A 26,750-nucleotide genomic window follows, 5' to 3' on the forward strand; every position below is an offset into this window, starting at 1 on the left:
GGGGGTTAAGAGGCAAAGCAAAGAGGGAGGTCCACAGCCGATACAGGAAGTGCCAAGCTTGCTCCCTCACTTCAAAAAGGGGAAGCTGAGGCCCAGCCCCTGTCTCTCCCTTGACACTAGGATACTAGCACCCAGGTTTTCATCTAGCAGCACCATTACGTCCCGCCTCCATCGGCCCCCCGCTGGTCTGAAGACCTGTGCTGGTCTGAGTGGGAGCGCCCAGGACTCCCTGAGCTCGGGGCACGGCTGCAGCCCACGTGCGCCCGTCGGCAGACGCGGTGACAGCTGGCCCCACGGGGGCGGAGCGGGCGTGGAGCGGGGGTGGCCTCCGCGCCGCACTGCCATTGGCCGCGGGCCTCTTGCCGGGGGCGGAGTGCGCCCCCGGCCGCTTTGCCATTGGCCGCACCGCCGATGGGGGCGGCTCCCAGCTCAGTCAGCCGCGCGGCGCAGAACTGCAGGCGCTCGCCTGACTAAGGCTGCGCGGGGCTGCCTCTCCAGCTCCCAGCTCTGCAGGCCGCCGGCGGGTCGTGACCACCGGGTCCGCGGCCCGAGGCGAAGGCAGGAAGCTGACCCGAGGCTCGGTGGCTGGCGCGGATTTCGGTAAGGGGGTAAGGTGCGGGGCTCCAGAGAGGGAGGCTCGGGCTGGGACCGTGGCAGCCGAGTCTGGACTCTGCGCCCTGGCCCGCGCCGGGGACAGTCAGGTGCGGCCGCAGCATCTCTCGCCTCAAACCCACTCCGCTGGGCGCTCGGCAAGCAGGTGGCCCTGCCCGGGAAGGCCGGGGCTGCCTGATTGGTCTCGGAATCGATAAGAACGCAATAAAAGCCTGCCACCCGGACCCCGAACTACCTCCCACTCCGCCCCAGCACCCAAACCCTGCAATTCTAAGCCGAGAAAATCTCCAAACGTCAACACGGAGTGGGCGCGACGCACCAGCAGTACCGCATGCCGCCTGGGCAGACCATTCCCAAACTTTGCTTTCCCATAATTTGGGCTCCGCTCTGTTCATGCTCTTTCCTGGCTCTTCACTGGGCGCTCCCCTGCCCGCCCTGGTTCTCCTCCCTCCTTAACAACAGGAAGTTAAGTTGGGCCAAAAGTCAGTGGCCTGGCCGCCTGCGGGCTGGGATTGGGACTGAGTCTGGGGCGCGGTGTGGAGGTGGCCAGGGGACCGCGGAGCTGTCCTGTCTGTAGTGTGCCCTCCAGCAGCCCAGGCGCACCCCAGGCCTGGGAGCTCCCGGCAAGGGCGTCTCTGGCTCCCGCTTTGTCGTCATTGACTAAACCTGGGGAGAAGTAGGGTTTTGCCAGCAGCGTCAGCCCTTGTTGACCTGGCTTCCAGACTGGAGCAAGTGGGGTTAACTTTATCCTAGACCAGCCGCCCGTCAGAGCTGGGAATCATAGCCTTTGCTGAATGGGGAAGAGGCGTGTTGAAACCAGAGTAAACTGTGTGCCTCTTTCCACAGTGTTAATTCTATAACCTGGGTCCTTAAGGCCAAAAGAGCTTTAATTTTGATGGCCATTGAGCCTTGTGGGGCTTGGGGTTGGCAGTGTCTTTCTGTCAGCCTCCCTTGCTCACTCTAGTCTTCTGTGGTTTCCTGGTGTGTGTGTGTGTGTGTGTGTGTGTGTGTGAAGTCACTAACTGGCCCCATTGTGGGCAGGTCCCTCAGAAAGAAAGCCAGCAGGGGGTTGGCCCTCTGGTGTTTATGTGCCTGGGTGCCTGGCACCTGGACCAACTCTGTTCTTGTCCCCTTCCCGGGACCAACAAGTGGACGTCAAGTCTCCAGGACAGCCCCAACCGACGTTCTGAAGACTCCTTGCAGTAAGAACTTGCCTTCCAGCAGAAGACAGATTTATTATGTGGCTACGGACAGATGGGTCCTGCCCTGTGGCACTTTTGCAGCAGATTTCTTGGTTACTCTCCAAACACTCAGTTTTACCTTTCTCATTTTAGATGTGGGCAAACAGACTCAGGTAGTTTAAGTGCCCAAGGTCACACAGAAAGTGGCTGAGCCAGGATTTGGACCAGGCTCTGCCAGAACTATATTCAGTGTTCTTCCTGCTGCCCTATGGCCCTGGAAGGTGATGTCTGCAGGGTCATGGTGCTCCTGTGTGTGATTGGAGCTTTCTGGCCTTTGAAAAGATTCTGTCTAAAGATTCAGAGGCTGCTTCTTCGGCAAAGCTCTTGAAATGACCCTGGTTAGCCCAGGTTGTTCAACCTGCAGACGACTTGCTCACTCTGTCCTCCGGTCAGGGATGAATGACTGGTATTGGCTCATGCTCTACTGGGGAGGGATTGACCTGCTGGTGTTTGGGTACCATCTGGGGGGTGAGGGTCTGGAGAGGAAGCCTGCTTGTGCCATTGACTTGGTCTCACTTCTGAAAGTTGGCTTCTGGGATGGTCTAGGAAGACTATTACCTGAAATAACCTCTACTTTAGATCCAATTCTGTTTTTTGTTTTGTTTTGTTTTGTTTTGTTTTGGGGGGACAGTTGTTGAGCTATACTAGTTATGATTGTAAGGTGATTGAGACCCTCAGTTTGAGCATCTCCTTATAAAAAAAATGCTATCACTTTTCCGTGTGCCTCCTTCCTTCTTTAGTCCTGGAGCTCTGGCTTTCTGCTCATCCCTCTCTTCTAAAAGAAAATCATGATTAGCCTAATACCAACGAGTTGTTCTTTAGTAAAAAGCATCTTATGGACTGAGGCTGGTTTTAGCTGTGTTCATTGGAGCCCCGTTCTCAGGAGCTACAAGGAGCAGAGCATCAGCTGGGTAACCTTCCTTTGCCTATAACTGGGGCGTATTTCTCCTCTTCGCCCATGTTCATACTCTCATCTGGGTGTGCCTGCCAGCCATGGACCTGTCCCTTTCACTTCTTGCTTTTGAAGTGGAGAGGTCCTGTCTGTTTGGTGGAGAGCATTGATTCTGGTGGGAGGGGTAAGGTATGGGTGCAAGAAGTTTTGGGCTGAACATTGCTTGTCTTAGAAGCCCTGCCAAGACTAAAAGTCTCTATTGTTTAAAGAGCCAGAGAAGGGAATACTGTTCATCACGCTGGGACTTTTCTTTGTTTATATCAGTAGGTCCCCACATTAGCCTTCCAAAGAAGTTGCTGGGGCTGTTCCCATTTTACAGATGAGGAGACTGAGACTGGGGAAGATTACCCCCCTATCCCCTTGCCACCACCTCAGTTGGTAACTGATCTAAAATTCTGGTCTCAGTCTGTATGAATGAGATCGAGGTGGTGAGTTAAGGACTGAAGGAAGCAGGAAAACCTGGTGGCTGTGTTCTGTCCTCTGGAGGGGTGGTATGGGCAACTCCCTCACTGCACTCACTATTCCTCCAACTTCTTTTGTAATTCTTTGTGAACATGGTTTCCTACCCCGCTATGAAATGGCTTTTAAAACCTTTACCAAACGTAACAGATTTCTTTCCTGGTTTTTACAAATACTTGTTGCTCTTTGCTCCATATTCCCTTAGCCTCTCGTCCTAATCTTCATGAAGCTGTCCACTATAATATTCTGCAGTCCTCTCTTTTGCCATATCCATGAACATTTTCAGACACAAAAATAGAGACCATGGCATAACGAGCTCCATACACTCCTTATCTAGCTTTAGCAGTCAAGGTTATGCTGGGTTGGCTTCATCTCTCGCTTTTTCTCCCCTTCTGTCCTTTCTTCCTTAAGTATTTTAAAACAAATCTCTGATACCATGTGATTTTCCCCCTATCTAATGCAGTATATATCTATTTTTAAAAGATTTTTTTTTTGGCATAACCACATTGCCATTTTTGCATGTAAGAAAATGAACAATAGTTCTTTGGTCTCATCTGTCTGTATTCAGAATTCCCAGATTGTCTCAGAAAGGACCTTCGAGTTGGTTTGTTCGAATCAGGATTCAAATCTGTATGCTGCATTTGGTTGCTAGTCTGTTTATGCTTCTTTAAGCTGGGGCAGACTCCTCTCCAGTTTTTACGTATCCGTGACCCTCCATTTTAAGTGCCCCCCCAAAGGCGCCAAACACTGTGAGGCTGAAATCCCCTTGGGTGCCCAGCTGGATCCCTTCGTGGCATCTGGGATGGGGCGGAGGCTGGCTGAGCCTCTGTCCAGTGGTGTCACAGCCACTCGGGCAATGTGTTTTGAGTGAATGAACCCTGTCCTGGGCTTGTATGACTGGTTGTGACTGTGTTTAGATAAGAGGTTTAAAAAAAAGATGACTTGCTCGCGTGTGGAGGTTTCCTCAGCAAGCGTCAGTCTGTAAACATCGTGAAATAAGAGCAGAACTATTTGCTGTGCTCACCACACTGCTCTGGTTTGTGGTAGGGAGCCCAGATGGCTGCCCTTATGCCCCGATCAGCAACCGGTCTCCCCCGATCATCTGTGGGACAGACAGGGACTGAGGTCATTTCTGCCAGAGCTTGGAATCCCTGCTTACTCAGCCATGGGCATCACCACGTTCTGACCCAGACACTTGGCATTTGGGCTGCACGGAGAACTCTGCATACTTCTGCCCAGGCAGCACTCCTTCCCTACACCTTCCTGAGCTTCCCCTAACCTGCCCCCCACCTGGCCAGTAGTGGAACCTTTCTCAGATCACAGCTGGCTGGTTGGGATGGTCGACACACACTCATGACCTTTCAGTATTTTGTCTGAATTTGCAGTGAAGAGCTAGTCGCCTCTGGACCCTTTGTGGGCATCCTAATGAAGGAGACTTGGGGCTCAGGAGGGAAGGGAAAGGTACGCTTCACTCCTGGATGCCCTGTCAAATCTCCCTAAGATCTGACCCACCTGGGAGAGGCCCCCTCTGCAAATAGCCCTCACAGTGAGGAGTTTTTTTTTTCCTCCTTTGTTGTTTGTTTTGTCTTGAGCTTTTGTTATTGTTTTTCACATAGTCTTTTTTCCACGAAGCAAGTCCTTCTTTGTTGATGGCAGTGCTAGATTTGATTCTTTTTCCTTCATCTTTAGACATCTTTTAGTATTTCCCCCAAATTTTTACAATAAAAACATTTTTTTCTAATGGAAAATCCAAACACTTGGGTTCTTTTTCCTCTTAAAAAAGCAAATTTTCTCACAAATGACATAGCAGATAAAGGGCTAGTATCCAAAATCTAGAAGAAAGAACTTATCAAACTCAACACCCAAAGAACAAATATTCCAGTCAAGAAATGGGCAGAAGACATGAACAGACATTTCTGCAAAGAAGGCATTCAGGTGGCCAACAGACACATGAAAAAGTGCTCCACATCACTCGGCATCAGGGAAATACAAATCAAAGCTACAATGAGATATCACCTCACACCAGTCAGAACGGCTAAAGTTAACAAGTCAGGAAATGACAGGCGTTGACAAAGATGCAGAGAAAGGGGAACCCTCCTACACTGTTGGTAGGAATGCAAGCTGGTGCAGCCACTCTGGAAAACAGTATGGAGGTTCCTCAAAAAGTTGAAAATAGAGCTTCCCTACGACCTAGCAATCACACTACTGGGTATTTACTCTAAAGATACAAAGGTACTGATCTGAAGTGGTACGTGCACCCCAATGTTTATAGCAACAATGTCCACAATAGCCAAACTATGGAAAGAGTCTAGATGTCCAGAAACAGATGAATGGATAAAGAAGATGTGATGTATATATACAATGGAATACTATGCAGCCATCAAAATAAATGAAATCTTGCCGTTTGCAACCATGTGGATGGAACTAGGGGGTATTATGCTGAGTGAAATAAGTCAATCAGAGAAGACAATTATTATATGATCTCCCTGATATGAGGGATTTGAGAGGCAAAGTGGGGGTTTGGGGGGTAGGGAAGGAAAAAAATGAAACAAGATGGGATCAGGAGGGAGACAAACCATAAAAGACTCTTAATCACACTAAACAAACTGAGGGTTGTTGGGGGGAGGGGGATAGGGAGAGGTGGTTGGGTTATGGACATTGGGGAAGGTATGTGCTGTGGTGAGTGCTATGAAGTGTGTAAACCTGGTGATTCACAGATCTGTACCCCTGGGGCAAATAATACATTAAATGTTAATAAAAATTATTTAAAAAATTTATTCCAAGCAAAGCAAAAAAAAAAAAGAAAGAAAGAAAAAAAGGCAAATTTTCTTCAGTGTGGATGGGTGGACAAAATTATACCTGCATTTTGTATAGCTATGTATGTGGATAAGGTCAGAGCCACCGTGATTTTGATATTTACTTATTTATTTGTTTTATGACATTATCTTAACTTACCTGGGCTTCCTCAAATTAGGGAATTAAAAAAAAAAAAAAAGCTGGGGTTTAGGAGACAGGGAGCCATGGAACCCATGCAGCCTTATCCTGTCTCCCATTCTACTTCCTCCCTTTCCTTCCTGAGGATTTCATTTTGGACTCCCCAAAATGAAATCGTTCTAATGGTAGGCTCTTGATTTTTTTTTTTTTTTTTTTTTTTATTCAGGAAGGTTGAGCTATCAGAGGAACACAGAATGACATGGTTGTTAGGGTCAGGGAGGCAGGGCAAAGCTTCAGGCCCCAGTGGCTCTCTTGTCCCCTTGGGGAAGTGCCTGATTGCCAAACACCCCCTGGACCTCACTTTGTTGGGGAATGGGGTAGGGGGCTGACCGCTCCCTCCACCATTTCTGTGTCCTCCCTGCGTCTTCTCCTGAGGTAGTAAACCCGGCTGGTCTGCACTGATAAGTCTCCTCCTCTCTAAAGCACCAATCATCTGGTCTCACAAACTCAGGGCTGGCAGGGATGATAGGGGATACGCAACCTCTGGGTCACAAACAAACTTCCACTGCAAGACTGGATCACCGTGGAGTTGGGTTTTTGAGGCCCTTCCCTTCCCTGTCTGCTGCTGAGGGAGTGTCCATCCCTGAAGAGGCTTTGGTGAAGGCCAGGGGTGATAGCGTTTCTTAAATGTAATTGCCCAGTACCCTGCATGCACCTAAATATCACTGTAGCTCATCCTAGGAAGCTCTGGCCTGTCGCCATGGTGGTGCTGGCAGGCAATTGTGTGTGGACAGTGCTGGTGTTTTTAGGATTGAGACTATAGTATGTTCTTTGTTTGCACTAGTGTTTCTCTCCCCTGAGGGTCTGGGTAATTTCCCTGCCTGCACCCCACCCCGAATCTCCCAGCCCAGATCCCTGGCTGCACTGGCATTCCTTCCAAGGCTGGGTCAGATGGCTCTTTGGGGAATACACAGGTATTGGCAGGTCTCCGGGGAGAGACTTGTTTCCTGCTGGCTTGGGGCTCCGGTTTTTCTCCTTCCCCTGCAGTGAGGGATGTCCAGGCCAGATGTCCTTTCTGTAGGCAGCAAGAGGAGGTTGGCGAGGAGCTGGATGGTGGTTTTTGATCTCTGAGCTGCCACAAGAGAAGGTTTACGGGAGGTCTGCAGGCGGGGAGCTCCTGACACACCCAGTCCAGAAGCCCAGCTTTGCCAGAGGCAAGAGTGGGAGTTTAGGAACATCCTATTCTGGCCTTGCCTTGGTAGTAGCAGCATTTTGTAGCAGATGCTGAAACCACGGCTTTGCTCTCATGACTCTGAGTGGCTGGCCTTGGCTACATATCTGAGCACTGACTCTATCTAGTGAAGATTTGCAGGATTGCAGAGTTTAGCTTGTACCTGGGGCCAGGAGACGAGGTATAGGGGAGGGTGAAGAAGTTCCAGGAAAAAGCCAGTTGGGTCCTTTGGTTCCTAGGAGAGCTGCTGCCTGGAGCAGAATGGGCCCAGGGCCTGCTGAGGCCCTGGCAGAACGCTGAGCCATCTGTCGGACAGAGCTGTTCATACTGGATGAGTGGAAGGGGGTAGTGAGGTGTAATGAGTAGAGTCCATGGCCGCTGTGTGGTCAGAACACTGACAGCTCCGAGTATCAGGATAGAGGGGCTTCCGCACAGCTTGAAGCAGAGGGCAGGCGAGGAGATCCCTGCTGAAGGAGTAGGGGTCTGATAGCAGATGAAGGGGAAACAGAAGAGAGGAACAGATGGGGCCACTGGGGAGGCCTCTTTCCAGACTTTAGAGTGAGGACTAGGTCCATCTCTTTCCTCAGGGAATGTCCTGTGGGGCTTGGGCAAATGGGGGCCTTGGGGACTATGGGGCCCATGCCAGGAGAGCTTGTCGGCTCTCTGCCCGCAGCTGCAGGACAGGACTGTCGGGAGGGAAGGATGAGGCTCTGGATGAGGTCTCAGGCTTCTCAGTCTGTGGCAGCCAGGGGCCCAGCACTCCTGCCTGCTCTAGGTTTCCATCTCTAGCTTGGGTGTGTCTGTTATCTTGGACCTGACATCACGGACTCTCTTAAAAAATGACTCACCCGCCCACACACAGACACACACAGACACAGGGCACTCCCGCCACCCTCCCCCATGCATGCATGGATGAGGGTAACATACTCATTCACTCAGGACAAAGGTAATCCCATGAAAAGTCTGCCCTGCCCATCCTCCAGCCCCGTCCCCAATCGCCCCCCCCAACCCTGTTCTCTTCCTCAGTGGCATCTGCTGTCATTAGTCTCCTGTGGATCCTGGCAGACAGAATCTAGACATCAATTGGTACCTGTTTCCTCCTTTGCTTTTCTCTGGACCTGCTAGGAAACACCCAGGGTGTGGAGTGGCCCACAGGGCTGCTGAGATGGCGGTTCTTTCATTTGGCCAACGCTTAACTATTACCCTTCCCCCCTACTTTGCTACCTCTCCCCATGCCAAATCTCCTGGTGTTAGATTTGTGGGTGTAGAGAGCCCGGACATTGAGAATAAACCCCAGGGGCCTGTTCTGATGATAGGCACAAACAAACAATTCCACTAAGACAGACCTGGGTTCAAATCCTGGCTGTGTGGCCTTGGGCAAGTCCATGAACACTAGTATTTTAGTCTATATAAAGACACCTACCACAGGGGTTGATATAGAGATAAATTTAAAATATTTGTTTGTGAAGCACCCTGCAGGGGTGGGCACTCAAAAGTGTCTTTACTTCCACCTTCAAGGAGCAACCCATCTTCAGAACAAATGACAGGGGCCTGGAATCCTCTGGATGGCTTCCTGGAAATCCTCTTGGTGGGTTCCTGAACTCTTACTTCCCTGCAGAAGGTAGCTGGTTCTCTATTTTCTATCCGGACAAGCTCCTCCCCACCACCTCCTCCGGTCCTGGGGAGGCTAGCCTCTCCGCACCACCTCCTTCTGTGTCCCCCACCCCCGTAGTGAGCAGGAGCCGCTGGCTGCCTGGAGAGGGTTCTGAGCTGTTTATGGCTGCTCTCTGGGGTGTTTATGTTGTGATCTCTTCAGAAGCTCCTAGCAGATGTCTGGTTATTGCTGAAACTTCATCTTTATCTTCAGCATGAGAGAAGAGAGAGGCTATTTTTAAAGATGTTTAATTGGCATGGCTGCACAAAGCGGCCTAGTTTGCCTCCAAGCTTTATTCTGCATTGCTCCTGCTCTTTACCCAGTCTGAAACCTTCCGGTCCAGGCTGAGAGACCTTATATGTCCTGATTTTAGAGCAGCACTTAAATTTGGCAAGCAGTTGTAATCTCTTAAAAAGGTAGGTCAGGGAAGCAAAGGCAACCAGCTGTCTTTTTCCAGGCTGGGACAGATGGCGGCATGAATAGGGGCATTTCTGTGTCCATAGAAACCAACACCTGCCCCCAGTTCTGACCCTTCCTTTCACCTGTGGTGGCAACCCCCGCCCCCCACCACCACCGCCATGCTTCCTGCTGACTGGCTGGGAGATCTTTAGCATTCCCTTTCCCTTTGGACTCAGGTGGGGCTCAAGGTGAGCAGGGAGTGGAACTAGGGTAGTTTCAAATGATACCGTCTTCCCAGGAGGGAGGGAGAGAGACGGAGGCCATGAGTCACAGGACAGGACGTTGGATGTCAGATTGGAAGGGCGCTCTGAGATCATCCAGCTCTCACTCCCACCACCGTGGTTTTTACTTAGGGGGACACTGAGGCTCAGAGGCCTCTTGGTATGGAGAAGAGGCAAGGGAGGTGTGGTTCCCTGCTCAAGGTCACCCAGCCAGGTGGGAGTCAACTCTGTTCTCCCTCCACCATTGCTGCCCAGCCTTGATCCTGTGGTTGGACTTGGGCAATCTTACTTGCAGTTGGCCTTTGCTTTTGGGGACGGAGGCCTGCGCCCTTTGTCACAGCTCTGGTATTCTCCAAATTTAGGATGTGTATACACTTGTAGCACTGACTTGCTCCATTGCTTGGTGTGAGATCTTTCTTTATCAGAAATACCTCCCCCAAGGCCTTAGGGCCTAAAATTCCTGCCTTTGTTTTCAGTCCTTCTTTTCAGAGGTTTACGAAAAATACAGAATTTAACTGGGAAGGTTATGTTGACAGATTAGTTTATCTCTGATAAGCTGTTAGCAGAGGGCTGCACCCAAGGAGATGAGTCAGCTGGGAAGAGGTGGAGGAGGGAGTCAGGATTGTGAGTAGGGTGCCGTCGGGAAGGACAAGGAGCACCACGGCCAAGGCTCCTGAGCTCAGGGTGCAGCTGCCGTGCTGGGGGTGCTGCGATGAACGACAGGAGCAGAGCCCTTACTTAACACACGGAGGTACATTAGACAAGCTAGGGATGCCCACCTATCGAGGGGGAGTGTGGAACGTGCTTTGGAGAGTGTCATGGTGGAACGAAGTGAGACTTCCTGGAGGATGTGGCACTTGGTGCTTGAAATGGGACTTAGAAAATAGGATTTCTGTAGGGAGAGATAGCCAGAGATACAGCGCACAGAAATGTGGAAAAGTGAAGGCACATTCAGGGTGCCACCTGGTAGAAACATGGGGGCTGCCTGTGGGAGCTGTGAAGTGTGGAAGGCTGGGATCCAGCCAGCCCTGAGTGCTGGGGGTGGAGGTGGGGTAGGGAGTTTTCTGCAGGTGTCAGAAAATCATGGAGCATTGTGGGCCAACCTCTGAAGGGTCTGATCCTCCTTTGCTTGTGGTCTCACAAGCACCTGAATATCCCTTTCTGGAGGGTGCTGCCCTGGGTTCCTGGTGCTCACTTTGGGTTTACTTCCCCAGTGGAGGAGGAAGCTTGGGCATGCAGGTGGGGCAGGACTTGATATTTCCAGGCAGGGGATTGGCTAGCTCCCCAGCCTCCTCCCCTCCCCCGCCCTCTGGGGAGGGGACATAAGCTGAGCTCAGCTTCCGCCAGCTCCGTTGTTAACCCGTTAACCCAGCTGGTAGGAGGCCTGGCAACCCGGTGTGCTTAAGGCTTTGACATTTGAGCTGGGTTGCCAGCACCTGTCCTCTGTCATAGAGGTCTTAGAAACACCCTTGCTGTATATGATGGAATAAATCCTTCCTGCAAGCAGCCAATGGCGTGGCTTCAGTGCCCGGGAAAGCTATTGATAGGGGGGGTGGGGTGCACGGAACCAGCTTTTTGTCTTTTTTTTTTCCTTTTTGTCTTTTTTTTTAGTGCTACCAACATGAGACCACATTGGTTCTTTGATCAGCTGATCTCTCCATTTATGCATTCTGCAACCAAGATTTCTGGAATTTCCTTCCTGTTGTCCCACCAACCATGGTTTTCAGAGCTGTAAAACCTTTGGCAAGCCACTTTCTTTCTCTGAGCCTCTAGTGTCTCTTCTGGAAGATGGGCATGATAATACCCACCTGTCAGGGTGGCTGTGAGGATTAAATGAGGCAATACGCATAGCACACCTAGCCTGGTGCCTGGCACCTAGGGGCCATCGAGGCCCTTCCTCATCAAGTCTGTTCCCAAACCGGCCCACAGATGTGGTCAGGGCTCCTCTTTGCTTCTGGCCTCCATTCAGTCCTATTCCATAAGTGGCTTCTACCTTTGGCTAGTGACTTGTTAAGAGAATGGCTCAGCTGAAGCACCTATGTGTGCAAAGAAGAGAGATGAGGCGCTTTTCCCTTTATGGCGAGATCTTCACCATCAGATCTCGGAACCATAGGGCTGTTCCATTGGTGCTTGACTTCTCCACCGTGGTGGTCTAGCCTGGGCTTGCAGATCAGAGCGGACCTGTTTCATCTTTGGATGGTTCCTCCTTTTGCCTCCCTCATGGCTCCCAAAAGCTTCTGGCATTTGGTCCCAGTCTTCCTTCTTGAAGCCACAGAGAACAAGCTGCCTCTTTCCCTCCCCAGAACCTCAGATACGGTTTTTAAATCCAGTCTATGAAACCACCCATCAGAAGAAGTACCACTATTTCCTGTACCTTCAAGAAAAAAGTGCTTCCAATTAAATTGTGGAACAATGCTGTGTTACCTCTGAAAAGTATTATATTTACTGAAAGAAGACCCCTTTTAGACTTAGGCCCAAGTTTATATCCCATAACTTTTGTATGTACTTAAAGAGGAAAGCAAATTGGTTAGGGCATTTCTAAAACATCTTCAGTTTTAGAATCTGACTCTTCCAATTCACTTTTTGACTCTGCCATCTTTGTGGCTCTTTTGACACATTATTACATTTTGGTAAAATGATGATGCATTTCTCAATCTTACTTAGATGTTAAGGGACTAGAAGATACATTCTGCTTTCAGACAATTTATAATTGAAAATGTGCAGCTTCTAATTAGTAAAACATGGTATTTAAAGGCAGCCCTCTTCCTCGCTCTTGAGTTTCCTTCCGGATTAACAAACTGTGGTGTAGGTTCAGTTCTTTTTACCTTCCCAGTGATTCTCCTCTGAGCAAACTCCCACATGTTCAAATTCTCATATGCTGAGGCCAGTTCCTGACCACACATGGTATTCGTGGTGTGGTATGACCACAGCAGAGGGAGGGAGCCATCACCCCCCTTGTTGAGGCCATTCTGCTCCTCTTAATGCATCCCAAGGTTGCATCAGCTTTTCTGGCAGCTCCATCACACCCTTGACTCACTGACGTTACCCGCTGACCAGATCTTTTTAACATGTGGTGTTGCCAAGCCGCATCTCCTCTGTCCTTAAGGTGTGGCTTTAGAACTTAGATGCAGAGCCTCCTATTTTGTTCCCGTCTGATTCAGAACAACCATTTCTGTTAAATTTCCACTTTGTTAAATTCGGTGCAACTATGTTCCATTGAGCTCTTTCAGGATCCTATTAAGTATGCCTTCCCTATCCTTGCTGGAGGGGAGGGGGTTGGGGAGATGGGGTAACTGGGTGATGGGCATTAAGGAGGGTATGTGATACAATAAGCACTGGGTATAATACCCAACAGATGAATCACTGACCTCTGCCTCTGAAACAAATAATACACTATATGTCAATTCATTGAATATAAATAAAATTAAATTAAACGTATGCCTTCCATACCATCACCCCGTTGCTGATAAAATGCTTATCAGGAGAGAGCCCTCTGGCATGCTACTAGAGACCTCACCTTAGGCACCGTTAGATCTTTCATCAGCTTGCTTTGGGATTGGCAGTCTAGGCTGCCCCTTTCCTGAGTCGCCTTCCATTTGCTTTTCTGACTTCTGGCCAGAAGTCTTCTTGAATCTGGATGTGCTGTGCCTATTGCAGTTTTCCACCTCCCACCAAGTATCCTGTCATAGGAGGAAGTGGACTCTGGCTGATAGCACATGTTGTTGGTTCCCAAAGGGCCCCCAGACTGCTTTCGAGTGTCCCCAGGCTGCCCGAAGAGATGTAGCTGGAAGTTTAGCGGTCTCATCTGCAAGAGTTTCCGGCGCTCTGGGTCAGGGTTCTTACAGTCACTGAAAATATCTAAATAGATGTATTTTAAAACTGAGCTTGTCCCCCATCCCACCTCTCTTTCTCATCTCAGCGTGTGATCTTTGTCAGTCTAAAGATGTCCCTTTTAGAGAGGGGCCCCTATGTACCTGGAGTGGGAGCCAATTCTGCCCCTGGACCTCTTGGTTCCAGATGACCCCATGCCCCCAGACCCTCCCGCCCTCTGCCCTCTGCTCTGCAGCCTGAGCTCCTTCCATGCTTGCCTCCTCTGGTTGTCGCAGGAATAGGCCTTGCATCACCGTCTTAGGGTTTTCTTGGTTATGCATTCTTCCCATGACTGGGAATGTGGGCTTCCTAACAGCTGGCCTTGTCAAGGGCTCCCTCGGCAATCACACGGCTCCTGTTCCACAACATGTTCTGTAGTTGTCTGCGTGCCAAGCCCTCGTATTGGGGCTTTATGAACATGAACTCATTGAATTCTTGTGCCAACCCCATGAGGTAGATCTTGTCACTTGCCTCACTTCCCAATGAGGAAATTATGGCACAGAGGGGTTAACTGATTAGCTCAAGGTTTCATGGTTAGGGCAAGAGGGGGAGTTGGAGTCTAGCCAGTTTATCCCCAGAGTCCGGCTCTCAACCTCTGTGTAAGTGGCCTGCTTCCTAAGAGGCCCCTCCCCCTTCTCTTCCTCCTTCCCCCTCTCCCCCCCTTCCTCCCCTTCCCTCCTCCTCACTGCCCCTCCCCCATCACTCCTTTGCAGAACTGGAACCTCTTTGGAGTCTGAATCATTGACTTCCTCAATCCCAGGTCCCAGAGCCCTTCCGTGCTCCAGCCATTTGAAGTCTGTGAGAGTCTCAGGCACCAGCTTCCCCTTCTTGGTCTCATAAATTTCAGAGGAAATGATTGCTTTTCCTCCATAGTTCCTGTATCCTCCTGGTCACTAACCTATTCTGCTCTTGTTGCAGGAATCAGGTTAGTCCTGTTTCTATGGATACTTCCTTCCTCTTCTGGAAGGTGAGGCCAGCCAGAGATTTCAACCAGTGGGGTTTCAGGACTTCCCTTGGTGTTTTCCCTCCCCATACCCATGCCCCCACCTACCACTCAAGCTCCCCTCAGGCTGGCCTGAGATTCCATTAGCAGCTGACCCCATGGGACCCACAGGGACCTTCCCTTGAGGCCTCAGGTCCTCAAGGGAACATGTGTTCTCCAGAATAGTTTCCTTTTTGTTTCACACTTTTTTTTATTGCATAGAGATCCTCTGTCTTGGGCCCCATCCCAAGTCCATCCCTTTAAGAGATCCATGCTGGGCACTGAGAAGTGTGTATCAGTTACGTAAAGAAAAGAATAAATATTTATATTTGTGTGTATACACAAAAAGATTGTCAGAGATGAGGCATAAGCAAGGAGAGTGGTTCCCTGGTTTGGAGTAGGGGCGGATGAGGTAGGTACAGTAGAAGGGACACGTTTCCTGTATACTTCTGTGAGTTTTGATTTTTGAATGTATTTCCTACTCAAAACTTAGAACAACAAAACAACAAAAAAACCAACCACAGACAACCCGGGACTGTTGCTTGGTGGTTGTGGAAAGAGCAGGACTCACTTGGTTAGCATGGGTCTCCACTCACTTTGTTAGCATGGGTCTCCGCTCCTCAGGTGCACACTGAGCTAATGACAGCTCACTCACCTGACAGTAGGGACCCAAGGGGACCCTCATCTACAGCCTGGCACCTGGGGGGGTCTGAGTAAACCGCCTCTTCCCTGACTCTCTCCTTGAGGCTCCTAAGGAACTGGAGATTTTGCTGCCTCTTGTAATCAGTTTACTAAGAGTCGGTGCACTGGGCCTCAAGTGTTGGTTTTCCCACCGTGACTCACCTACAGCTCACACTGTGGTCTTTACTCCCTGTTAAATTCCTGGATTTGAGGTAGTTGAAATGCTCTGAATCCTGGGTTTGCCTCCAAGAACGATGTACTTTCCTTCCCCAGACCTGTGGGACCTTGAAATTTCTCCCACTGGACTTTTCTGCCCAGCACAGGGGAGCATGATTAGAGTGGGTTTAACCCCCTTTGAAAACAGAAGCCCAGGACTGGCCTTGCAGAGAACCAAGGTCAGGGCAGATTCTGAAGAAAAATATATAGGCCCTTGGGAGAAGCCAGTCCAGGCACCTGGGATTGAGGAAATGACCTTATTAGGAAAGTGACTTGTTTCCCTTGGGCAGGTAATTACCTTTGAGCACCTACTGTGTGGCCTGGGCCCTGTGCTATGGGGATGGCAGTGTGGGTAGGGCCCAGCCTCACCTCTACTCCAAAGCACATTCACCACATACTTGAGAAAACAAGACATACATGTTTAAAAAAAAAAATGGAGGAGATTGTGGTAACGGTTCAGGTCATTGAAAGCTAATCACAAGGTAGTTCATGACTAATTCCATAGGATGCTGGAGATAGCAGTGGGTGGTTTTCTAGGGGCTGGAGACACCTGGAAGGCTCTGAAGGGAAAGAAGGAGGGTGGGGGGTGGGGAGGAGACTGCATTTGATCTGGTGCACATTGGTACGTGGAGGGAAGAGGAGAGCATGTCTCGTGGGTGTAGAGGCCCGGGGAGATGGGAAGTGGCTTGGCTTGAAGGTGGGCAGAAGGAGACGAGGCTGGGCAGCCAGGACAGGCTGAGCGTTCAGGACAGAGGCAGACAGCCTTCAGAAAGACAGGGAGAGAGAGGGAGTGTGTGTGTGTGTGGGGGGGGCAAGCACCCATCTAAGTTCAGAACAGGGATGGGAGGCTGTCCTACTGTAATTCCAGGGAGAATGAACAAGAAAGGCTCTGGCTGCCATACATCTTGATCTTGGCACCGACAGTCTCTGCTCCAGAAACGTCTTCAGGAGCAGAGAAGAAGGCCAAAGGTATGCTAGCCGTTCCCCACCATTGTTCTGTTTGCACGTTTTCTTCTTGGGCATGTTTTAATGTCGATTCACCCAGCAGATATTTATGAGTTCTTACGCTGTGCCAGAAGCTCTTCGAGGTGCTATGGTTGTAGAAAGGGAAAGAAAGGTAAAATCCTTTGCCTCATAGACCTTATGTTCTAGGAGGGGGAGAGAGACCGTAAACAATGAGGTTAAACCTATGAGGCCAGGCCATGAGTGGATCAAGAGCACTAAGCAGGGGAGAAGACAGGATGTTCTGGGCATAGGTGGAGGAAAAGGGTTGTGGAGAAGGCCGGAATTTTAGATGGGCTGGTCGGGAAAGACCTTACTGACTTGCCCTGCCTCTGGCACTTAGAAGGCAGCAAAACAGAGGTCTGGGGCCAAAGGGAAGGAGGCCAGGCCAGATCCTGCAGGGACCTTGAGGCCCCAGTTGATGCTTTCCCCCACACTGGGGGCTTCAGTCTAGGCAGCAGGGAGCCTTTGAGCGTGCTTGAGCAGAAGAGTGCCGTGCATGGGAAGATGGCCCTGGTGACTTTGTAGAGGATGGGATATAGGGGGCTGAAGGCCCAGGTAACCAGGGCCCACAAAATTCCGCTAGTTTGACACGTCTGACTTAGGTACTGTGGTGGTGGAGCTGGGGAGCAAGAGCAGTGGGGCAGGGGTGAGGGGGCGAGCAGGTACTGGCAGAAGGGGAACACAGGCAGAGCTTAGGTTAGAGGGGGAATGACAAGCTTAGAATTTACGGCCGTGACTTCTTTATTTTAGAAGAGTATAGTGCTGAAGAATCTGGGCTCTGGGTTTGAGTCCTGCCACAGTGGCCTTGGGAAAGTTACTTACCCACTCTGTGCTTCAAGCCCCAGCCCTTGTAAAATGGGGATGAAGTAGGACTTACCTTATAGGTGCATTTTTGGGGGATGAAATAAGTTACTAAATGTGGAATGCTTAGAACAGTTAACTGGTATACCAGTTAACTGGTCTACCCAGGAGATATTAGCTGGTCCGACCATTCTGTTTCTCTCTCCATGTACAGGTGTGCATAGGTAAAATTACTGTGTTGGGCATACCCTTTCTGTGGTCCTAAAGCTAAGTCAAATGAAAAAAACTATGCTTTTAGAGACTAAATGAGATAATGCATGTGATGGATTTAGCTTAGTGGCAGATGAATATGAGTTAGAAGTATTATCACCAGATATTATTACACAGAGAATGATTTTCCAGTGGAAATCCTTTGTAAGATCATTTATTTAACCATTGCTTAGCATGTCTGTGGTGTGCACTAGACATACCATATCATTTCATCTTTGTTACACCTGCCTGAGAGCAGCATTGTTAACCCCATCTTGTAGATGGGAAAACTGAGGCTCAGAGATACTAAGATTTGCCCAAGGTCACACAGCCAGTAAGTGGCAGAACCAGGATTTGAGAGTTTTTTCCCCTCTGACATTGAACTACCTTCTATAATAACAAATTATTTCATGCGTGATCTGTTATGTACATGTATGTTGACATTTAGGCTCCATCAGTCTTCTTTGGTATTGGTGCTGACATGGAGCCTTGGGGAATACAGAGCTGTGGCCACCTTCACAAATAGACCAGGGGCAGTGTCAGCGGCAGGACCTTGGAGCCAGAGTCAGGGTTGCACACGGTGGGAGATAATGTGGGTAAGTGAGCACTTTCCCTCAGTGATTCATCTCCATGGGCCTTATCAGAGCCTTTTGGCCACAGAGTGTGCCTGAGACCTGTCTTGGTTGACTCAGCCCCTGGTGTGCTAGAGGAGCAGAGTTTGATGGGTGCAGATTTCAGCTCTACCACCTACCTGCCATGTAAGGCCAGGATAGGAATGAATTTCCTTGTGTCTCAGTTTTGTTATCTGCAAACTCACTCATAGAAATTTTATGACAATTAAATGAGGTAAGCCATGCAAATACCCGGAATACCCTATTACCAGCAAGCCCTGAGAGTTAATGTTATGCTAATAACTATTTTATTATGATGTTATAAAAGCCTCCTTTGACCTCTGAGGCCAGAATAAAATGTCCCACCCTCTCTGCGTGGGCCCTCCGGTAGCATTTTGTTTTGCCTTATGTAAATGTGGGCACAACTCTTCATCACACTGTGAGTGCTTGAGACCAGGGAATAGGTCTCAGTGTTTATTTGTTTGTTTGTTTTGAAACCCCTGGAGACAAGTGCCTTGTCCTAGAAGATGTGGAAAGAAGTTTGCCAAATGGAATGGGTTCCTAGTTTTCCACTTCACTAGCAGCTGCGTAGTCTAACCTGCACATTCCCCCCGCCCAGGACTATGGAAAATGTCTGATGTTTCTAAGGGTGCTTTACAGTTAGCCAGGCACATTCACATTCATGTTTTACTCAGTGTTTACAGCTGTCGCCTGTGGTCATTGGTTCTTATCCCCATTTAATAGGTAAGGAGACCCAGCCTCCACGGAGTTTAGTAATCTGTCCATAGACCCACAGGCAGAAGGTAACAGAATGTGTGGTCTCCTGCCTGTCCCAGGAAGCGTGGGTCTAGAGGCTCAGATCCACGGAGCCTCTCTGTCCTTTCCCCTGTGCCCTTCTCTGCCCCAGGAGGGCTGGTGGGAGACCATGGGACCAACAGACATTTCTACAGTTCTGCTTTCTTCCCTCCCATCCCCTCCATGTCCTGTTAGTTCCAAAAAAGCACAGCTAGGCCAGGGATGACACTTGCTCAAATCACCTCCATTCCACTCACATTTCCCTTCTCCGTGGGTCTGAGGCCTGGGCTGGGGCTCTGTGCTCTGTGCTTGGGAAGTGGAGACAGTGAGTATGGCCCTATAGCTTTAAGCATTTAAAGCCAGAGCCAAGCCTGAGCACAGATCCTCCTTGGGGGTACTTGCTATTGGAGGAGGAGGAGGAGGAGGCTGGCACCCATGCTTCTCCTAGGTGGAGGAGCAGGTGCTAGTTTGGGTGCCCAGAACCCTGTCCAGGGTGCAGGGTGGCTCCTGGGGGGTGCCAGAGTAGTGACTGCTGGTGGTGGGAGGCACTTCCTTCCTAGGGGCGAAAGAGGCAAGTGATCCTTCACGCAAAAGCGGGACTAAGCTCAGGGCTCCAGCACAGACTTGAATCCAGACTTCTCAAACTCCAGAGCTGTCGCTTAAGCAGAGGAATCTTCTGTTTAGTTCAGCTTAGCAAGCATTATTGAGGAAATACCAATAGTGTCCCAGCAGGGGTGGGGAAGAGATGTCCAGGGAGATAGGGAGCCAGCCCTAAGAAGACCACATCCTAGAGCTCTTCTTTCTCCGGGGAACCTTGAAGTCTGGGTGGCAGTGCTGATACTTCCATGCACGTGGCCATGTTCAGATTCCTGGCGTCCCGGAGCTAGAGTTGGGGCTTGGCCAGTGGGCACGGCAGCGAGGGCAAGGAGCTGCTTCTTGTGCTGGGTGCTGGGCCTGCTGTGCGGACAGAGGGGTTATTGAGCTGTTATGGTTGTGATTCTTGTCTCCCTCCAGGACTGTCACGTGACCAAAGGAGCAGACACAGGAGTGTCGCTGGGGTGTGGGTGAGAAAGCTCCTAGGTGGACGAGCCCCCAAGGCAATAGCTAGGGTGGCCCATCCTGCCCTCATGCCAACCCCGCTTCCTCTCCTCCCCCTGCGCGGCCGCTCTCTGCCGCCTGCCTGGCCATCTCTGCCTCCTGCTCCTTGCTTCTGTGTTTCTGGTCTGCAGGGCTTTGCTTCATCCTCTTTGCCTCTCTCCATCTCCAGTGCCTGGATTCAGCCCTGTCTACTCTAGAAAATCTTCGTAAACCCTCTTGGCCCAAACTCCCCCTCCTTTCTCCAATGCACCTCCTGGGTGGAGAGTCAGCAGCCCCCAGCTCGGCATCTACATGTTATATATTGTGTTTTGAGCACCTACCCTACGGCAGGCAACAGAGCAGAGGCCAGGACTTTGGAGTCTGGCTGGCCTGGGTGTGTGTTCTAGCTGTGATTCCTGTGAGCTGGGTGACTTTGGGCAGGTGCTTTCATTTTTGAGTCTCTGTTTCCTATTCTGAACTTAAGGATGTGGTACCTACCTCCCAGGGAAGTTGTAAGCTTCTGCTGAAGTAAACCTCGCAAGGCACTTAGCCAGCTTGCCATTCCTGGCTCTTGTCAGTGGCTCTCCCATGGCAGCCGTTACCAGCCTTTGACAGGCACTGCTGTATTTAATCCACACCCTAGCTTTAAAAGGTAGACCTTGTCCCCCAGAGGGGAGCAATTGAGCCTCAGCGCCAAAATGCCATGCCTGCCTGAGCAGGCCATGGCGGGGGTGAGGCTGGCCTCGAGGCCAGGTGCTGGCAGGCCTGGCCACAGCGTTCTTCCTTCTACTGCCTTGGCTTCCAGTGTCCCCCTGCTTCCCTTGCTATGGGGTGCTCTTCATAGTTTTTGCCAGAACACTCAGCGTATTCTCACGGAGTGATTTTTTTCCTGGCTGTTTTCAAGGGAACCAGGCGGGGAGGGGTAGGAAATGGGACTTCCCGGAGAGCTTTCCATCCCTTTTCTGATTTCCAGCTGATCCAGCTTGGTCATGGGGTCCCCAGGTAGACTGTGTGCCACCCCAACACCAGGCCGTGCTGGGTCCTGCGGCCAATCACTCCTAGCCCCAGCAGTGCGACCAGGTCATGCCCTGAGGGAAAGTCAGCCTGTTCCTTTTGATTTACTTCTTTTTAAATCCCAGAGCTATTTAAATAGCATCACTATGAAAAGAAAAAGAAGAGTAAGGGAAATACCTGTCTGGATAGTCCCCCGTGACTGGGATAGCCACTGCCCTAACAGGGCTCCTCCAAAACAAAGAGGAAGCAGGCCACCAGCTGGCAGGGTCTCGGGCACCATGTGGCACTGTGACGTAGGTGTCTGCGTGGGTCCGTGGGGGAGGCCTCTTCGGAAGGGCTTAGCAAACCTCCCGCACCCCCACGGGGACAGCCCGTGGCCTGCCAGGGCTGCTCTGCTTGACCTGAGTGTCGTCCCTACCCCTCCTGTGGCAGCTGAGGCCGTCTGTACCAGCCAAAGTTCACGTCTGCATCAGCCTCCCTCTGCTTATGCGCAGACTCAGGTGCAGGGACCCCGTGTGTGGAGGTGTGTGTCTGCCCCCTGGCTAATGCTGCGGGACATGGGGAGGCAATCAGTGTGATTTTACTCCCAGGAGAGGGTTTTGGTTTTTTCTTATTGCTATTTCTCTGGAACTCTTTAAGACATACCTGAAGCTAGAGCTTCTTTTCCTGGAAGGACTTGAGAGGAAGCTATGGGAGGGCCTGGGGGTACAGGAGTAGACTGGCTTTAGTGTGGCCGGAAGGTGGTGGGAAGATGAGACCCTGTTGAGCACGGTACTGTGTCCTGCGCTGTAGTTGCACCTGTCAAGTCAGACCTCTTGGGAAAGGTGACTGAGAATTAAAAAAAAGAAAATCAAATCCTGGGAAACTCTGTGTGGGCTCTGACAGGCATATTCTGGTTAAAACCCATGGATATGGGCCATGCCCATACATCATACCGCGGTTCTTGGGGATTAAAGTCACTGATGAAGGAAACGTGCCCAGGGACTGCCTCCAGATACCATGATGCTCCCTGTGCTGTCAGCACCCGAAGGCAGCCCCTTCCTCTGGGAAGCTGTCTCTGGGTGGGGCTGGAGGGCAGGTTGTAAGTGAGAGGGAGCAGCATGTGACCATCTCCCCCAGGTGTCTGGCACAGGCCTGGGTGATGAGGAGGCCTCAGGCTCAGGACCCGAGCGTGCTGGCATCCATGGCACCATCCCTGGTGGGTCGACTGGGCATCGGGCACTAGAAGCATGACCTTGATGATTTAGACATGACACTCTCTGAGCCTCAGTATCCTCCACTGGAAAATGGGTTGGATGAGCATCCAGCTCCTAGGACTGTGCTGCAAGTTCAAGGTGTTTGCACCAGGGAAATTGTCTTGAATTTAAGGGCCCAGACAAGGTGGTTTCCCTTTTCTGAAGCACTTTCCTTCCTCCTCTGAAAAGAGTTGTCCCAAGCAACTGCCTGGAGTTTTTTTCCACACCACTGTGAAGTCCATGCAGATCTGCTTCCCTTTCTCTTCTTCCTCTTTCAGACCTCTCATGGCAGGGTGAGAGGGACCCATGTCAGAGGCTGGGTTCCCAGCCAGGGGTCTCAGTACGGGGCGATTTCCATTTTTAGTTGCAGCATCTTTTTCTCCCGGGAAGGGCATGGGGCAGGGGCTTGTAGCAGCCTCCCATTGCTTTTCTTTGCAGAGACCCCTTGCTGACCACACTCACTTTTCCCTGGCTGGCTGGGGCTCACTGAGCATGTACAGCTGGCTTTTCTTCCCCGGGTGGGATTTACTAATGAAGCGGCCAGTTGCTGAGTGCTATTGTTAGTTGAGACTCCTTTGGTTTCAAGTGACAGGAACCCAACTTGAATGAGCTTAAGCAAAAATGGGATGCCTTGGAAGGTTCTAGGGGAGACTCAGACTCAAAGGAAATGCTACAGAATCCAGCACCAGGAAAAGAACAGGTGAGCTCTGGCATCCCCTGCTCAGTGTCCCATGGCCTCGGGCAGCTCCACCACACAACTCTCCACCCATTCCAAAAGGACCAGGCCTTCTCCAGGCTTTTAGATTAGAACCTGGCACAACTGAGAACAGGTGCATCATACCCTTTGTACCAAGGTCGTGGCCAAGGAGGGAAGATACTCAGAATGAACCTATCCTGAGTCCCATACCTACCTTTTTGGTTGAGGAGTGGGAGGTAGGGTGGACTCTGTTTTGGAACAAAGGGAGAAGGATGCTTGTGATATTAATAATTAAGAATGATACTAACTCCCTGGTCTGGAGTGCTTATTTTGTGCCAGGCATTATTCTAAGGTCTTTACCTACATAACTCATTTAGTCTTTGCAATCAATCCTGTGTTCTATACTGGGGAGCTGAGGCACAAAGAAGTGGAGCAACCTGTCCAAGGTCACACAGTGAGCTAGTAGGAGAGCTGGGCTCACACCCAAGAGGGGATTCCGAGTGTGCTCTTTATCGTCCACTCTAGTGCAGACAATCACGACCCATGTCCTCTCCATGAGCGTGGGCTGTGTGCACGGGCTGCATCCTGAACCACATTCTCTCCCTTCCTCTTCAGAACAATAAACCTGCGGAGTAGGTACCAACATTAGTCTCATTTTTACGTAAGAAACGGAAGCTCACAGAAATTATGGGACTCGCCCAGGGCCATCTGACTAATTTCAAGTGGCAGAGCTGAGGTGGGAAGCCAGGTTTGCCTGATTCTGGGGCCTGAGCCCATGGCCATCTCGATGGGTGGCCTTTATGCTCAGATGCTTCTCTTGTTCTAGCAGCTGCTCACCTGATCCCTGGGTCAGCCTCAGAGCCTTCCTTCTCTGTCTGGGGGTTTGGGGCATGTGGGCTGGAGACTTTGGCTGCTCAGGGGCCAGCTTTGTGGTTCCAAGCCACTCCTAGGGTGTCTCACCCTAACTTACACCAAAAGGTTCTTGAATGAGCCTGAGTGCATCTCACCTCTGGAGTTCTTCAGGCCTTCATTCAGCAAATGCTGACTGAGCAGCTGGTGTGTGCCAGGCCCTGTTCCAAGGGCTCGGGGTCCCTCCGTGAAGGAGCTCAACCAAGAGCGCAGCGGAGAGAAAGTTTCCCTGAGGTACTCTCATGTTCCTCGAGTCCCCGAAGCGACTTAACCACACAGGAAATCTCTCCTGAACCACCCAAGTCAGGTGCACAGGGACCTGGAGACTTGGTGCTTCTTTGCTTGGGACTGGCAAGATGGCAAGTCTGAGTCGAGACATTGTTTCCTCCTCTTGTTACAAAGGGAAACATTGTGTCAAGGAGCACACACACGGGCGTGGCCTAAGGCCAGCTCTGCTGTGAGTCCCAGGTGCTGTGGCCAAGTGAGGCACTTACCTGGCCATACCTCAGTCCCCCTGCATCTCCCCCTTCCCCCATCACTGACTGTACCACCTGTCTCCCCAGGTTGCTGGGAGTATCCTCTGAGCTAACCCCCTGTAGTGCCTGGGCTCAGCTTAATCCTTTTAATTCTTCCTTTTAACTTCTGATGAGCTTTGTAGGTGTCTCTTAAAGTCTGAGCCGTTGGAGGGGAGGAGCTAGAAGGGGGTCTTTGGTGAGGAAATCACTAATTAAGTCAAGCTTCTCATTTTATAGATAAGGAAACAGAGACCCCTCAAGGGGAAGGGAGGTGCTGGGACCTAGGACCTTCTGGTTTAGTGGAGTTAAGGGGAGTCTGAAGTATGTTTAGCTGTTGGTCAGACAGAGTAATTGAGTTGGTTCTTGCTATGGCTGGATTCCAATGTGGCCAGGCCTCTATGGGAATTTGACCAATGGTCAGCCCTTACAGACCGGTCCAGGAATGCCCACCGACATCCCACTGCGCAGAGAGTGCTGTGTGTCTCTTTTGAGAAGCAGTGGGGCAGAGAAGTGGAGTCCTCCAACCTCTCTGAGCCTACAGCTCAGGCTGATAGAATGTGGGTGAGGCAGGCCAGCCTGTTTGTCCACTGCCACTGGCCTGAGAGGTGTGGCTTGACAATGATGATCATGATGGTGGTGATTGGAACTTCTCCCCAAGTGGCTGCCTTGGGAGCTTACCAGGCTGCTTGTGGGCTGTGCTGGGACCCCTCACTCCTTGATGTGGTTGGGAAGCCGGTGAGCACTAGGTCAACCAGCCCTGGGCTTGAATCCTGCTGTGTCATGGAGCTGGGGCCGGGGTCTTCTGCTCTCTAGGCCTCTCTTCCAGTCTGTGAGGAGCCACTGGAACAGAATCTGGTCTACCAGTGTGTGTTCCGTGCTCAGCCAGTGCTCAGTAGATAGTAGCTGCTCTCACATTTGTAGACTGAGAATTCTGAAGGTGAGTTCAAGTCCCAGGCTCTACACACAGAACCTGGTGTACAGAGAAAATACAAGTGTGACCATGTGGGCAAGTCAGCCCACCGCCCTGTGGAGCAAAGTATGTCTCTGTCAGTGGAATATGTGTGTTACCTCTTGGACATCTCTGATTTCTCCTCTGTGTTGACTTTTGTCCTCTTAAGGCCACCTCTCAGAAATGTGGAGTTGTGAAAGTAAATTCTTAGAAGTGCTTTAGAACACTGGGCTCCATTTCCAAACAGGTGCGGGGGCATTTTTCTGGAGAAGCGGGAGGATATGACCAAACCATCCGGGTGGTCAAGGAAAGCCAAGATAGTAGTTTGTTTAGGAAACTCTGCCATGACCAGATGGTCTGCTTCTAGAACTTCCTAATTTATTTAGTGCTTTGGACCCTTTCCACCTTGGGAAATATGGCAGGCTTCACATTGGTGACTACTACCAAGTTTTTACTTCAGCTTGACTTACTTTCAACATGTCTTCACCTTAGAAATTCTGGCACTCTCTGTTTCTACTAAAGGAGCTACTGAAGTAATCTTTCCCAGACCCCTCTGACTTTCTCTGTAAACCTTTGCCTAGCGATGTGATAAACCCTAGGAGGCCCATATAGCAGACACAGTGGGATTTGTTTAACCACCTAGCAGTTCCTGTCTTCACATGCAAAACTTGGAGCACAGAGAGAAATTCCCTGTGCATTTTCCTCTTGTTGAGTAGGGTTGCTACGGGGTAAAGTCCCCAGCCTGTGGGACCTTGTGGCTGGGAGAAGATAGGAGGCTGTAATGTAAGATAATGTAACTGACATTAATTGCCTGGATCTTGTCTTTAAGGGAACGTGGCAACCTGTGCTTGGCTTGTCCCAGGAGGAGATGATTTTAGTTGCTGTGATGCCTACGAATCAAGTAAGTCTCTTTCATGATGCTGAGTTGTGCTTGAGGAGTAGGCTTCAGGCTTTGGAAAGTGTAGGGGTGCTTGTGCTCTTTCTTTAAGCCCAAGTGAATGTGACCCGGTTTGGAGAGACACTGGTTGGTGAAGGCCTCCCTTGCCTCTCCGTGCTGTCAGAGGAGGGAGGGAGGCAGGGGTTGAATCTGAGGTATGTCTGGGACCTATGTCAGTGGCCTTCAGGTGGGCGGGCTTTCTGCCTTTGTCCCCTTAGTAAGACTGTTCCAACTCCAGTCCCAGACCTGATGGTGTTTCTGTCTCTGGCTGGCCCAGGTGTGGGCCCAGGCAAGAATCTAGCCAGGCAGCTTCTGGAGGTAGTGACTGCAGAGCACTGCAGCGTGCGTCCAAGATTTGCAAATGTGATTATGGCCTCTTCCTCTGCTTGGGTTCCCCTAGGAGGAGAGCAGAACTGTTCAGCTCTGTCTGTAGATTCAGCAAGT

At 50.7% G+C, this 26,750-nt stretch overlaps 1 protein-coding gene across 11 annotated transcripts in view; it reads left to right on the forward strand.

Annotated features, from left to right (window-relative positions):
• The first annotated feature begins 419 nt into the window (after positions 1-419).
• The window catches only part of LOC116600015 (F-actin-monooxygenase MICAL2), a 212,235-nt gene continuing 185,904 nt past the window's right edge, over positions 420-26,750 (forward strand). For 5 of the 11 annotated variants that reach the window (XR_004289471.1, XM_032359956.1, XM_032359958.1 and 2 more), the window contains exons 1-2: positions 422-600; positions 26,199-26,270. The gene's annotated coding sequence lies outside the window, so the exon portion shown is untranslated. Of the gene's footprint in view, positions 601-26,198; positions 26,271-26,750 lie in introns of all 11 variants that reach the window. The other 6 variants (XM_032359953.1, XM_032359954.1, XM_032359952.1 and 3 more) reach the window with 2 other exon arrangements.

This window comes from Mustela erminea, chromosome 9 (assembly GCF_009829155.1).
Source record: "Mustela erminea isolate mMusErm1 chromosome 9, mMusErm1.Pri, whole genome shotgun sequence".
NCBI lineage: Eukaryota > Metazoa > Chordata > Mammalia > Carnivora > Mustelidae > Mustela > Mustela erminea.